General features: G+C 36.9%; 1 protein-coding gene across 2 annotated transcripts in view; it reads right to left on the bottom strand.

Annotated features, from left to right (window-relative positions):
* Nucleotides 1-1,119: 1,119 nt before the first annotated feature.
* Nucleotides 1,120-14,866, bottom strand: part of LOC150100538 (uncharacterized) — a 198,564-nt gene continuing 184,817 nt past the window's right edge. For both annotated transcript variants that reach the window (XM_090401331.1, XM_090401332.1), the window contains one exon: nt 1,120-1,175. The gene's annotated coding sequence lies outside the window, so the exon portion shown is untranslated. The remainder of the gene's footprint in view (nt 1,176-14,866) is intronic.

Raw genomic sequence — 14,866 nt, 5'->3', positions numbered from 1 at the left:
ATAGTTTTTAGTTAGATACCATGTTTGCTCGTAAAGCATACGGTTTTGCTTGAGTCTATACAGTATAGTTTCTGTATGAGGGGACATGTGATTCATTCGTTAGTGTCGTTTTTATTCCAGTTGTCTTTAATTGCCCTATTTGTTGAGAAATATATTATACAGAGTGCTTGTACTTTATTCACTGACATAATAAAAGTACTTGTTTTTCTTGCCTCTGCAGTATATGGGAGGACATGTTGTTTACCATGGGAGCAAGTTACTATTGCCCTGATGTGAACATCTTGAAGCTTTTTTTTTCATGTGCGAAGTATATGCGAAACTTTTTAATTTCTTTTTTCGAAAAGTAAAATCAGGGGTGCAAGTTATATGCAAGGGCAGGTTATATTCGATTAAATACGTTATTTCAACTATTGATAAGTACATTGGTACCTTCTTTAAATGGAAAAAAGCTCAGATGATAGTGATAATACAAAACGAGTTTGTAATGACAGCTTGTAATGTGTAGTTTTTGAAGAGAAAGAGTCTGTAAGGAATCTACAGAAACACCGAATTCCCATCAGTTGCAATGCGATAATATTAATATGCTGAACGAAAGGAAAGTTTTGCTGAATTGCTGGACACTCCACCAGTGGATCGCATTCAAAGATAAATACAATTAGTTATTTTGTAGGAACATTTTTCTGTTTTGCGACTTTTCTCCCTTTATGATAATTATGCCTACATTATTGTGTTATTATTCAACAATATTTACAGTTTTGGATGTGTATATAAAGTCAATATCAACAGTCGCCTGATTTCGAACATGTGATGGAAGGGACGGGAAGGTTCGGAGCTGACCCGGATAGCATCCAAAGGTAAATACAATTGATTATTTTGTATAGGGCTCCTAAAACGTATTCGTTTAGAATTTAATCACTGGTCATAAGTGCCATTAAAGATTTGATATTGTGGTTGATAGTGTGGTCTGCGGCACATTACAAGTACAAATCTTTAAGAAGCATTCCAAAATAAGAGAATTGATATATTCAGTATATAATTGAACAAATAGTAGAAATAGTCAGTCATTACATACCATGAGAAATAAGTCCACCAATTTCTGTGACTACTCCAGCTAACATTGGAAAATAAGGACTCCAAGCTATATCAGTACTATATGTAATCAAGATGTCTCCTGGCTACATGAAGAAAAAATGGTATCAGATAATTCAAAAATAAGTAGCAGCTCCCAATTTAGCAACCACACAAGGATGAAAAGAATAGCTTATTAAAGGAAGATCTGCCATAGTGTTCTGTTATAATAGCAATGAATTTTTGAGATTTGGAATGTTGTTTTCAGCAGTTTGTTATAGTAAGTAAATTTGCTGTATTGAGATTTGCTATAGTGAAGATTAACCTAAAATAGTTTTAAAGTACAAACAATGCTAAAGTAGAAACAGAGATAATGTATTTTAACAGAATTTCGTTTAAATATTCAACTGAAGCATGCTGAATTAAATTTTATAAAAAAATACACCTAAAAATTGATAATTTTTAATGAGTATTTTTTAATTTGTCTATAAAATTTAATTAGCAATGTTTAGAATTCAATTAATTATGCTTTGGTCAAATATTCAGCACTTCAGCCAAATTGCAAAATGAGGAAAGGTTAAAAAAACATGTAATAATGCTTTCATGTGACCACATGAAAATAAATGAATATATATATATATATATATATATATATATATATAAACCTTGAAAGTTTTGAAAACTAACCAGAGAGCTTATGAAAATACAATCTTCAGCATCAGAGTTGCCTTAGCTTGCACTACTTATAAGACGTGTGCTTCCGAGGTGTCTTTTGTTACTTCTTTTGATTTAAGTTTCACTGGCCTGACAACTGTTTTGAATGAGTAGTTCTCATCAGAGAGCAGGCAGTAACCTTAAAATGACAAGAATCCTCATTCATTACCAAAGCAATTCTGTTTCTGTTTGTACTTTTCATAAGTGAACAGTCAGTGCTTACGAATAACTGTCAAAGAATAGTCTAAATGTGTTCATTTCAGCACTGCAAAATAAACAGATCAATCCATATTTTATGCACTACTTAAGAAACTCTGAAAGTTTGCTATAAAATATAAATGAATTAATAATATTGTCTATTATAATATCTACGTACAACAAATATAAGCTTCTTGGCTCTATAGTTTAATATTTTATTATGCACCCATCTAGAGATCACTTATGATGAATTTAACTTTCTGACATAGATACAGCCGTGAATGAGAGATAAAAGATTGAAGATGATGTGAGGCAAGTTTGATGAGTGGATTGATGATGATTAGTTTTAATTGACTCAGATGAGATTAGTTTAGTGCAAGGTTTTGGGCTTTTAATGCAATTTTCTCAGGCCCTCTCCTGTTCCCTGCCCTGTGCCTATCAGTAGTCTTCTGCGTACTAAAAAAGATTTCAACGGCCGGTCTACACTTGGTGGAAGGAAGGAACAAGGAAGGTCCTGAATCACACGGCCCTCATTAAATCACAGGTTAATTTAATTTAAATCATTGCTGCAACACTCGGAATTGCTGGCAGTCCTTTTGTGACTGCAGGATCTTTCTTTCTTTGCTGATAGATCATCGATTTGATCTACGGGACTTCACAAGGAAAATACCACCACCTTTATAAACTGGAAACAACTTCCCTCAACCTTCCAGGAAAACCTTGGCCGAGTACCACATATAACATCCACTGAAGATATAGAAAAAAAGCAGTGAAAACCTTTGAAAAGCAATTACTAATATCACAGGTAACAAATATAACCAAATGTGCACCACCAAATAAACTCCAAGAGGATATAAAACATCTTATCCAAGAGAAAAAATGGTTAAGAAGAAAATATCAGAGAACGGTGGATATCGCAGATACGGGCAGTTTACAGAGCAACAAACCAGGTTCAGTCTGCCTTAAAGGATCACTGAAACCAACTTTGGAATAACAAAATACATCACTTAAACACAGAGGCCTCATCAGTCATTGTGGAGAATGATGAGATCACTTCGTTCAAAGCGTAACACGCTTCCTCGAATCCAAGGTGAATATTGAGTCACCTACAGTCATGAGGAAAAGGCAGAAGCATTTGCAGACAGCTTAGAAAAACAATGCAGCCCCAATTATACCAACGAAGATCTAAACTTCATGAGAAAAATTCACACCCAAGTGCGTAAAATAACTCAAAACGCCTCACTCCAATCGAACAACAAATCTGTGTTACCAACAGAAATATATGAGATCACAAGAAAACTAAACACTAAAAAGGCTCCGGGTCCAGATGGCATAATGAACAAGGCGCTCAATCAACTCCCACGTAAAGGGGGTTATGCATCTGGTAGCCGTCCTTCCGGTAAATTATTTTCCAGACTGATGGAATCTTGCAGATGTCTTTCTAATTCCAAAACTTGGAAAAAATACGCAATTTCCACAGAACTATTGGCCTAATAGCCTTCTATCATGTGTAGTCAAGATAGCCAAATGTGCTATACTAACACAGATTCAAGAGGCAACAGATCAGCACGTCATACAAGAAGAGCAATTCGGATTCAGAAAAAAGCACTCTACAACTCTCCAAATTTACAGAGTCATTGAATACATCACCCAAGGGTATGAATGGCACCAACATTCTGGCGCAGTCTTCATGGACATTACACAAGCATTTGATAGAATTTGGCATCGTGGTCTAATCTTTAAGCTACACCAAGTAGGAATCCCATTGCCACTAGTTCTTATCAAATCATATCTGAATAACATCTGAATAACAGAAAATTTAAAATAAAACTGAATGGAATCAGACACACAGAGAGGAGAGTCACAGCTGGAGTCCCTTAAGGCTCTCTGCTATCTCCCCTACTCTTCTCCATATGTATGGCAGATCTACCCAAGTTGTCCCCGTCCATTACTGCCCTCTGTGCCGATGACACAATTACCATAGCCAGATCCCTCATCTGTCTATGATAATGTTAGATCCTGAATGGAGGATTTTCTAAGAAGTTGTTCATTCAGAATCTAACATGGGTAATTTAACTAATTTAAGATAATACCTGCACACCAGCAGAAAGTAAGAAAGACCTTGTTTGTTGTGCATGAGAATGTGCATTAATATGTGTAATGTATTAGAAATATTTGCTGTCAAACGGAAGATTAAATTAGAGAATTATGTAAAATTAGTGATTCTATGTAAAAGAAATATTAGCTTAAATTTGTGTCCTATTAAGATATCTAAAATAATGTAAGTCACCAGACAGGTAATGAGTAACAGTTCAAAGGTCGTGTCTGAACCGCACGTATCGATCGTAATGCCGGAGACTACAGTCACGCGGAAAGTGACGTAAGCGCACTTTCCTCGAAGACAGCACCTAACAGCAAAAGGGAGAGTAAAGGATCAACTTAAGGACATTAAAAGCAAAGGGTCGTGCGGAAAAGGATACAGCAAAAAGAGGGCGCTCGAACACAGAATATAAGGCAATGCGTGCCATATTGCAAGGCTTTTTTTTTTTCGGATTTTCATCTCGAGGATTCTTGACCGGAGAAAAGACGAGCCAGGGTGCAATGATGTCGGACACCGGGCAGGTTTCCTGGTTATGCTGGAGAAGATTCCACGCGGAGCCATACGCTAATCATCAGCCTATCCAGAATCGTGCCAATCGCTGGATGTCCCATCGTAGGGAGTGGAGATAGCCCTTTGTCGCGGCAGAAACTAGTTCGTGTCCGGCAGCAGTAGAAAGGACAACGTAACCACAAAGTCAGGCGCTGAGATAGTCAATCGAAGAATGACCAGAACAACACGTGGTAGTTAATAGACTTTCAGAAGCAACTGGGTAAGGTAGAGATCTTTATTATATGTTTTTACTGAAGTGATAGAAGATAGAAATTTATGTATGATTAAGTAATGTGGACAATCCTTTAGAGAACTTTGATAAGATTTCGTATTTGAACCGTTAGTTCTGTTGGACAAAGAATTGTCAGGAACGAATCTCCAACTGAATGTGACTGAAATGATAAGTGTATTTTGTTTAGCACAATAACCTTGATTGAGAAAGCAACAAGTTCTATAATATGTACTTTATGAATAGCATGCATGAGAGGATCTTAAATTAATGTGATATAGTCATTGCATTCCACTCTAATCTTGTATGATTAATATTTTGATCTGTCTAAGTGAATTTGATTATTTTTGAATTGTTTGTCTACCTTAACATGAGATTTAGAAGCTTTAGTATTTTGATTCCATTTAGTTGTACTTGTCTTTTAGTTCCAATAAACATGTTTTATTGCATATGCCTGAGTCATGCCTGAATTCGAGATATTAAATTACCACTTATGAAATTAGAACCATAGGGGGAAGAATTTTGGGTATATATATATATATATATATATATATATATATATATATATATATATATATATATATATATATATATATATATATATATATATATATATATATATTTAGGAATAGATTATAGATCACGACTGCATAGTACCGAAATCTATATAACTGTATGTGAAGTGTATATTAGGGTGTATGCCAATGAGTCTAGGAATATTTCCTTGAGCTTGAATTATTTCCTGTTATAGGATACTGGCTGGCGCAGCATAATACAAATTTGCCAGTATCTGGAAAGGGAATATCCCTGGATCGAATCAAGTTAGGATATACATTAGAGATGAGAAGATAATAGAGATTAATGAGGCATTTAAGTTTAGAAAATAGAGAGAAAACAACGACATAATAACAAAGGCGCAGCCGAAAAGGTGTGATTAGGGCCCCTAAAATTTAATTGAATAGATCCTTAATCACTGTAAGTTGGTTTTGAACTCACATCAGACAGTCAGGCAGTTATAGGAATTGTAAAATTTGAGAAAAGGTTAAATCTAGTTGATTGTAAGCTGATAGCAGGTATGTCCCTTCCGACAAGTTCTGACTTAGATGATTCGGAATTTTTCCAAACAATTAACCCTCAGCAATTATTTCCCAGGTTCTCTGGAGAAGGAGATGATGACGTGCATGCATTTTTTGAACACGTCGAGGAGCTTAGAGGAATGGGCAGGTGGAGCGACATACAACCCCTCATGCTCACACATATGAGGCTAGTAGAGAGAGAGAGAGAGAGAGAGAGAGTTCTTTCACTCGCAACATACTTTAAGAGGAACTCTGAATTATGAAGAATTCAAAGAGATCCTAATCTCTAAATATTCCAAGAAAGGAGGGATTATTCCTGTGCTTGAAAAACTTTACAAGTGCCTTCGAAAGAAAGGGAAGAGAGTGAATGCCTTTCTTAATAGAATATTGGCACTAACCTGAGAACCTCACCAGGGGAACGAGATCACCTTGAATGGCTGGCTCTTCAACAGTTCCGATCAGGCCTATCCCATGAATTATAAAAGAGTGTACCATGAAGGGAATAAAGAGTCCCTTAAGGCTCTCTGCTACCTCCCCTACTCTTCTCCATATGCATTGCAGATCTCCCAAGTTGTCTCCATCCATCACTGCTGCCTGTGCCGATGACAGAATTATCATAGCCAGATCCCTCATCTGGCTATGGTAATATCTCACATCTCACTGTAATTTGTTGACTGCAGAGAGCAGTCAACAAATTACAGAATTGGGACACCAAATGACGTATCAATCAACCAGTGGCGGCTCATACATGAGCACAGCGCCACTGCAGCACCCCTAAGGAAAATATGAAAAAATTAAATTTGTTTGTGTTTATAAATAATAACAATGCTTACAACATTATATAAATGCAGTACAACATGTTAAAGGTTACATCTTATGTTTCGACATTGATTGAACAGTTAATAATTGGAATTGTTCGATTAACGCTTTAGATTACGACACAAATGCACTGCGATCTAACGCAGTTTCGGAATTATCACGTTAGGCCAACTGCAGCTAGACTTGCCGATATTCGTTTGCGCTTGTGATTGCACGTTACAAGTGATTCCGAAACTGCTCGTTTGGGCAGTGTCGCTTACAGATAAATCGTATGCTTGCACGCATTATTTCTGTGGGATACGAAACTTTTATTATTGGTGCGTGTGAGTGGTGAGGGTGAACTAATTTTTGTAAATCTTATTTATTTTGTTAAAATAACATATAATTATTTATTTATTATAGATACAAGGCTGAATTATGACTAGTGTCACTATTTAAAACATGAAAAGAATTATATTTTTTCAATTATCGTTACACGAAACAAATGCACTGCGATCTTACGCAATGTCAGAATTATCGCGTTCAGCCAATTCCAGCTAGACTCGCCGATATTCATTTGCGCTTGTGATTGCACGTTACAAGTGATTCCAACACTGCTCGTTTGGGCAGTGTCAGAATCACTGCCCAAACGAGCGCGTGTTATTTCTGTGAGATACGAAACTTTTATTATTAGTGTGTGTTCGTGGTGAGGGTGAAATTTTAATAAAGCAATTTTTAATACTTCAATTTATTTATTAATAAATTGGTTACTGATTAGGAAAAAATATATTTTTTTATTTTTATTTTGTATATGCAGCACCTCCACTTAAAATTTTCACCAGCCACCACTACAATCAACCCAGGAAAACGTTTTGCAGTACTTTTTACCAGACATAAAGCAGGACCGATCACAAGCATACAAATGTTTGGAAAAATCATCCCTTGGCACAACTCTACCAAATATCTGGGAATTCATCTTGATAAACGCCTAAATTTCAAGACGCACATAAATAGTGTCTCCACTAAAGAAGTCAGACAATAACACAACTATATCCACTTTTGAATAGGAACAGCTTCTTAAACATAAAAAACAAAATTCTCCTCTATAAATAAGTGATAAGCCCTCAACTAACTTACTCCTCACCAACCTGCGGACACACAACTAAACGAAACATCAACAGATTACAGACAATCCAGAACAAATACCTAAGAATGGCATTTAATGCCCCTTGGTTCGTCAGAAATCCCCAGTTACACCAAGAAGCCAATCTTCTTGGTGGAACCTTCCAGATGTCAAGACCTACATGATAGGCATTGCAGAAAAATTTTCACAATCACAGATAATCATTAAAATCAGCCTAATTCGACAGGCAGCGGACTACAAACTCTCAGATCGTTTCATACATAAAAAACCGAAATCTTCCATCGCAAGAGAAAGCTAATACAGCTTACAATGCTCCCATGGGTAAATTACCCACAATTACCCACTCATACACCAGCTAAAATCAGATGAAGTGATAAAGAGTCAAGGACTCGGTTCATCTCCCAAAGAAGTTCCAAGTTCCAAGCCATGAATGAACCTTGGTTTCGCTTATGGCTTGTATACACTGCTGTCCAAAAGCTAAGGACGAACTACAATTTTACCTGTATATGAAAACATTTTCATGGCTGCAGCCAAGTGTAGATACAAATTTATTGCCAGCATTCTAATAAATTATATTACACAAAAAATGTGTTACCAATTTCTTACAAATTAAATTGCAATACGTTTTTGGCAAAGGTTAAATTTCCTAAGGAAGTAGTTAAGGAATTAATGTACAGTGCTTACAGAAAACTATGTGAAGAGACATTTCAGCATGGAATATGTCCACCCTGAGTGATGCAGCTCTCACAACATTGTGCCATGTTAGCACCAAGTGATTTAGGAGTTCTTAAGGCAGTGTTACTCAACCTTCTTTCATGTGTGCCCCATTTTTTAATATTAGTTCTGGTGGCGGCCCCTTTCCCCGTGCAATTTGTGTGTTGAGACACTGACAAAACCCATGAAAGTTAGCAAAACAAGAACAAAAAAACTAGGCATTAATTAAAATTTAAATATACTATCAAATCTTAAGAAAATTGTATAGATCTAGCATCACTGCACACAACATTGAATCTTATCGGCCTTTCGGAAACATTCGCGATTTCATCACAGGAAGTCTCGAATGTTCTGGAAATGTTTCTGCAAGAATATATAAGGCTTGAAATAGCAAGACGGCAGTAACTCTTCGACAGTGAGAAGTCAATGGTCGGCATTATTTTACTCCTATTCGCAAAAACTGTGATACAAGGTATAAAAACGATCCTTTCTAGTGTAGAAAAATGGATAAATTTTTAATTGGAAGTAAGCGGGCATCTGACGACTGTGTAGCATCGACGTCAACAAATTCAGATTCACAGAATATCGCTCCGAAAGTAAAATCAAGAAAGTATGAACGCAGCAGAATATTTAGATTTCAGTTTTACAAAAATTGAAGTAAATGATGAAGAAAGACTACTTTGTGTTATTTGTTTGGAAATTTTGGCTGCTGATAGAATGAAACCAAATAAACTTAAAAGACATTTGGAAATACTTCATATGTATGCAGTAAACCTTGAGATATCTTGCTGCCAAACTGAAATGTTTTGAAAAGCAAAAATCTAGCATGAAAAAAGCTTTGTAAATGAAAAGTTTTACTAGCTTCTTATAAAGTTGCATATAAAATAGCTACATAAAGCTCCATACTATCGGAGAAGACCTAATTCTGCCAGCTGTGATCGATATTGTGGAAACTATGCTTGGAGAAAATTTTACTAAACAACTACAGTGCCAGTACCGTCGACAGGGTGTAGCATAGAGGCAGCCTGCCTCACGGCGCGGCTTAATAAGGGCGCTCGTTCAGCCATATTGCGGTTGGCGCCGTCGCTACACTAACAATAACTGTTAGGCTAGCAAGTGCAGATAGTTTTCCCAAGCTTAAAGAGATTGAAAATTATTTGCGAACAGCAATGACTCAAGAAAGATTGGTTGGTCTAACAACTGTATCGATAGAGGCGGAATATTGCTTATAATTTAAATTTAGAAGAGTTTATCGCACAATAAACAGTTTTATTGTGTGATATCCCCGTAGAGCAAACATTTAATTAATATTATTATGTAATCGTTTTGCATTAATGTTTCTCTTGTAATAAAAACAAAATAGCAATTGGAGATTTTCTTATATTTTTGCCTTATAATCCATCAGGGGCGATAGTTCATTGTTTGCCTTAGGGCACGATTTAATCTGGTGACGGCCCTGTACAGTACACACCTCTATAACTTGATACTGTTGCTCAGCGAATTTGTGATATATGTGAAGATATGCAGCAACAACGTTTGTCAAAGCTTTGTGACCAATTATTCTCAATTCAGCTTGATGAAGCAACAGATAGCAACAAGGATTTTCATTTAATTGCTTATGTTCGATTTTGCAATGGATTATCAGCAGTTGAAGAGTTATTCTTTTGTAAACCAATAGAAAGAAGAGCCACAGCATGTGAATTGTTCAAAACATTCGATGATTTTATATGCAAGACAAACATGCAGTGGAAAAATTGTGTTGAAAGTTGCATTGATGGTGCTCGAGGTATGTCTGGAAGGTTTAAAAGTTTAGAAGCCCTTTTGAGGGAAAACTCCTCACAATGTATTTGGATATATTGCATGATTCATTGAGAAGCTCTTGCTGCAACGGAAATGAGTCCTGGTCTAAACATTGTGTTAACAACAGTTATAACCGTGGTGAATTATATAAAAATGAGACCGTAAAATCAAGAATATTTTCTGAACTTCACAAAGACAAGACTGGAGCAGAACATTCAGCATTACTACTTTACTGTGAGACAAGATGGTTATCAAAGAGAAAATGTTTACAATGTGTTTAGGAATTAAAAGACAAAATAGCCATCTTCTTGGAAGAGAAAAATCACGACGAAGCACAGAAGTTTAGAGACCACTTATTTGTGATGAAATTGAGCTACTCGGTGGACATATTCGAGAAACTAAATATATTAAACCTGCAACTCCAAGGGAAAAAATACACATATCTTAGAGATTAGCTACAAAGTTAATGCTTTTTTGTTAAAACTAGAGTTATGGAACAAAAAGGTAAAGCAACAAAAATTAGAAACGTCTGCAAATGTGGATGAATTTATAAAAACCTAAAAAGTGGAAGAGCAACATATCAAAGTTTTATTTGTAACCATTGAAAATCATTTAACAATGTTGATGAAGAATTTTAGAAATTATTTCATAAACGATGACAATATAATGGCAATTTACGAGTGGGTTAGAAACCCATTTCAAATTATCTCTGGAGGTTTCTCAATTGAAGAAGAGGAACAATTTATAGACTTCACACCAAGTGGCAAAATCAAAAGACAATTTGCATCTAAATCGCTGTTCGAATTTTGGGTAGTGTTGATGATGAATTTTCTGCGCTAAAGTCAAGAGTTTTTCGTGCACTTTTCCCATTTCATTTGCCAATGTTTATCTTTGTGAAATTGGATTTTCTGTAGTAGCTGTCTTAAAAACAAAATATAGATCTCAGTTAAACCTAGAAAGAGAACTAAGAGTGTCAATTTTCAATGTATCACCATCACATGAAATAGTTTGCTCTGCAATGTCACAGGCCCAAAGAAGCCATTAAGTTTCAGATTCATTGTTATTGTTTAGTTTTAATTAGTTGTTGGTATACATTTTGCAATATTGATATGTTCTCGTAAACATGACTTCTTCTTTCACTACACGTTATCCCGGCTTCCTATGCAGGGTCCGCGTGTTACGTAGATGCAACTACTTGTTAGTACCACTCCAACCGACCTGTCGCCTAATCTGCCGCTGGGGGGATATATTTTTTGACTGTAGAAGCGTATGTTCACCGGGACGGTTTTCCTGCTTGCGGGATAAAAAACGCCAGATAAACTGGCGGAAAAAACTTTACTGCCCGCGCCCAAGACCGACTAACTTGGCTATGCCTGAGGAAGATCCTCAAATTCCTCACGTATTCGACGGGAATCGAACCTGGGCCACTCCTTCCCCAGGCATATGGTTGCGAAGCGCAAAGCCACTAGGCTAACCGCGCGGATTCTCGTAAACATGACTAGTTTATTCAATAGAGTGGATTTTATATATTTTATTATTTTATTTTCAGAGTGTAGTTTGTTTTTGTTTTTATATTGTTTTTGTTTCAATAAAGTAGTTCTTCAGTTTTCCTTTGATTTCCACTTTCTTTTTGCCCCCTTAGGTATTTTGCCCTCTCCCAAAGGGGGGGCGGGCGTGCCTCATAGGTTGAGAATCACTGTCTTAAGGTAAACTAGCCCACTGCTCCTTCAGAGTAAGTATAACGCCTTGTTTGTTTTCTTGATGGGGGAATTTTGAGCAGCATTGCATCTCCCTATTGCGTCCCAAATGTTTCTGTGGGGTTGAGATCTGGTGAGCATGCTGGCCACTCGATTTGATTAATATCCTCAGTCTCCAGATATATCTCCGCTGCTCATGTATGATGTGGTGTAGCAGTGTGATCCATAAAAATGAATTGTTTACCTGATGCACCACGGAACAATTGAACACAATGCTGAAGAACTTCATTGCAATATCGTTCACCAGTCATAGTTCCCTTTTTTCCATTGTAGCTCGGTGCATCCATTAAGCATAATGCCTCCCCACACCATGACCTCAGTATGGTCGTATCTATCCCTTACATTCTTGGGATGGTATGCAGTACAGTTTCATGTGTAGATGAAAGACTAAAACAACTCTGATCTGTAAAGAGTACATTAGTCCATTGGTGTCTTGTCCAATTTTGATGGATATAACACTACTGAAAACATGTTCTACAATGAGCTGTGAATAAAGGGATGCAGACTACAGTGCTTCAGGGGTACAGGCCTACTTTTTGCAGACATCTTGCCACAGTTTATCGAGATATCCGCGTAGCCATGCTTGAAGGGAGCTCACTTGCAAGATGACCAGCTATGGTGTGTCGATTACTTTTTGCTGTTATAACCAAACATTCTTCATGCTTCATGGTAGAGCGAGGCTGATCTCTTAGCAAATGTCTGGAAGACATTCCATTGGATCAAAATGCTGCCCAGAGTCTGGATAGAATGGTACGTGAGATTCCAAACTCTGGCAATATCTGCACCCTTCTTCAAGCTTTCTAATAATTCTTCCCCATGTGCAATCATCTAGATGATGTCTTTGAGACATTACAAAACATCGAAGTTTGCAACTTTATTTCTTCACGAAAAGAGCTTCATTTAAACACAATTTGCTTGGCGCGGTCTTTTGTCTCTAATCCCATTGAGTGCTACCATGGCCCATTTGTATATGAATTAAAAATTTAATGTGTATCCACTTTCCACTCAAAATCATCAGTTATGCAAATTCCCACAAGCCGATTCATCTGAATTTGTGGTTTTAATCTTCAGAAATAGTGTTCGTCCTTAGGTTTTGGACACCAGCTTATTTTGTTTGAACTTGGTCAGTGTGAAGCTTGGTGTTTCAGGCTAGTGAAACTTACTCAATGCATTAATAAGAGGTGAATATATACATGGGTTGTGAGTAGAGTTCGTGTTGTTGAAATAGTGCAGCCAAGACAACTTCGATTCCAGTCTTGTTCTCATAAGCTTACAGGTAAATTTTCAAACCTCCACTTTCTTTCTGTATTTTGTGTTTCTTAGGAAGGACCTCCTACGATGAGTCTTTTGACTCCATGGAGGCCTGAATAATAATAACATATGAGTTTCATTTCTAGTGGAACAACCCAATACCCAATCAGTGGCAAGTGGGAATATCTCCAAGACTTTACTCTTCCTTTTCATGATCAGATTATTGTTTCTGTTCTCCAGATCTTGAATACTTGTGATCATGTAACAGAAATTATTCATGTTGGAATGAGGGTCTTCATTCCCTACTCTATTCAAAATTCCCACCTAGTATTCAAGACATAGTTTTCTAAGAAGTATGCTAGGGTGGCGCAACACATACAGAAATAAAATAAATATTGTAAGTGGTTTGAGACGACAACTTCATATATAGCCTACACTGCAGCCTGCAACATATGAAAAACAATCACTAAGAGTGCTAGCTTTGAAAGGGCTAAAGTTGCCACCTATGCTAATGGCAGTCATGTCTTCTCATCACTGCTAAAGCAGTTTTTTCCCATCAGGATATCAAGAAACGTTCTGAACCTGATGGTATCCCACAAGTTATGCGCGAAAGAAATTTGCTCCTGAATGTGTCATTTGCAGCCATATACAGCCAATTTGAAAAAAAGAAGACAATCCAACTATCATGAAACTATCAATCTATTGCTCTCGTATACAGTGCACACTAAAATAATGGTCATCAACAATCAACTTTTTCAGCAAGCACCTAGAAAATTCTTAACTAATCAGCAACCACCAATATGGATTCCACCTGCCAAGATCCACTGCAGATCTCCTCATCCACATCATTCACATCTGGACATGTGCTATGGAAGATGTGGGAAAACGTGCTGTTGCATTTGACATTTCAAAGGTATGAGAGAGTAACATTGCATGCTTCTCACTAAATTGCCATTTCATGGTCTGCCTTCCACCAATTGTAACTGGATTGCCAGCTTTCTTTCAGATTGCTCACTGCTTGTTTTGGTAGAGGATATTCTCCCTTAAGATTTTCCAATTACTGCAGGTGTTCCTCAGGGCTCTGTCATTACATCAGTCTTTCTACATATACACAAATGACCTTCTGTCACTAATTTCAAACCCTCACAGTTTTCCTGATCATAGCACTCTCCAATCCAACTACTCATGCGCAAACACTGGGGTGCTCAAATATCTCAAGCTTTAAGATCAAGATATAAACCTGATGGACTGCATCTAGATGATTTTGGTGTTAGGGTTCTAGAGAGAGTTTTGTTCATCAAGCATTCTGAAGCACAAATTCAGGAAAACTTAAGCAATTAGGGTGGATGCATGTGAATGTGTGTGTGTGTGTGTGTGTGTGTGTGTGAAGGCAACAATAAGGCAAAGGAATGTGAGAATGATCAAGAAGTGCAGAATCTAGTTTCTCAAGCCAAAATATTGGATAGG

Source organism: Typopeltis vanoorti, chromosome 12 (assembly GCF_054136105.1).
Source record: "Typopeltis vanoorti isolate ZY-2024b chromosome 12, IOZ_Tvanoo_1.0, whole genome shotgun sequence".
NCBI classification, from domain to species: Eukaryota; Metazoa; Arthropoda; class Arachnida; order Uropygi; family Thelyphonidae; genus Typopeltis; species Typopeltis vanoorti.
This window is presented reverse-complemented; position numbering and strand designations above follow the sequence as displayed.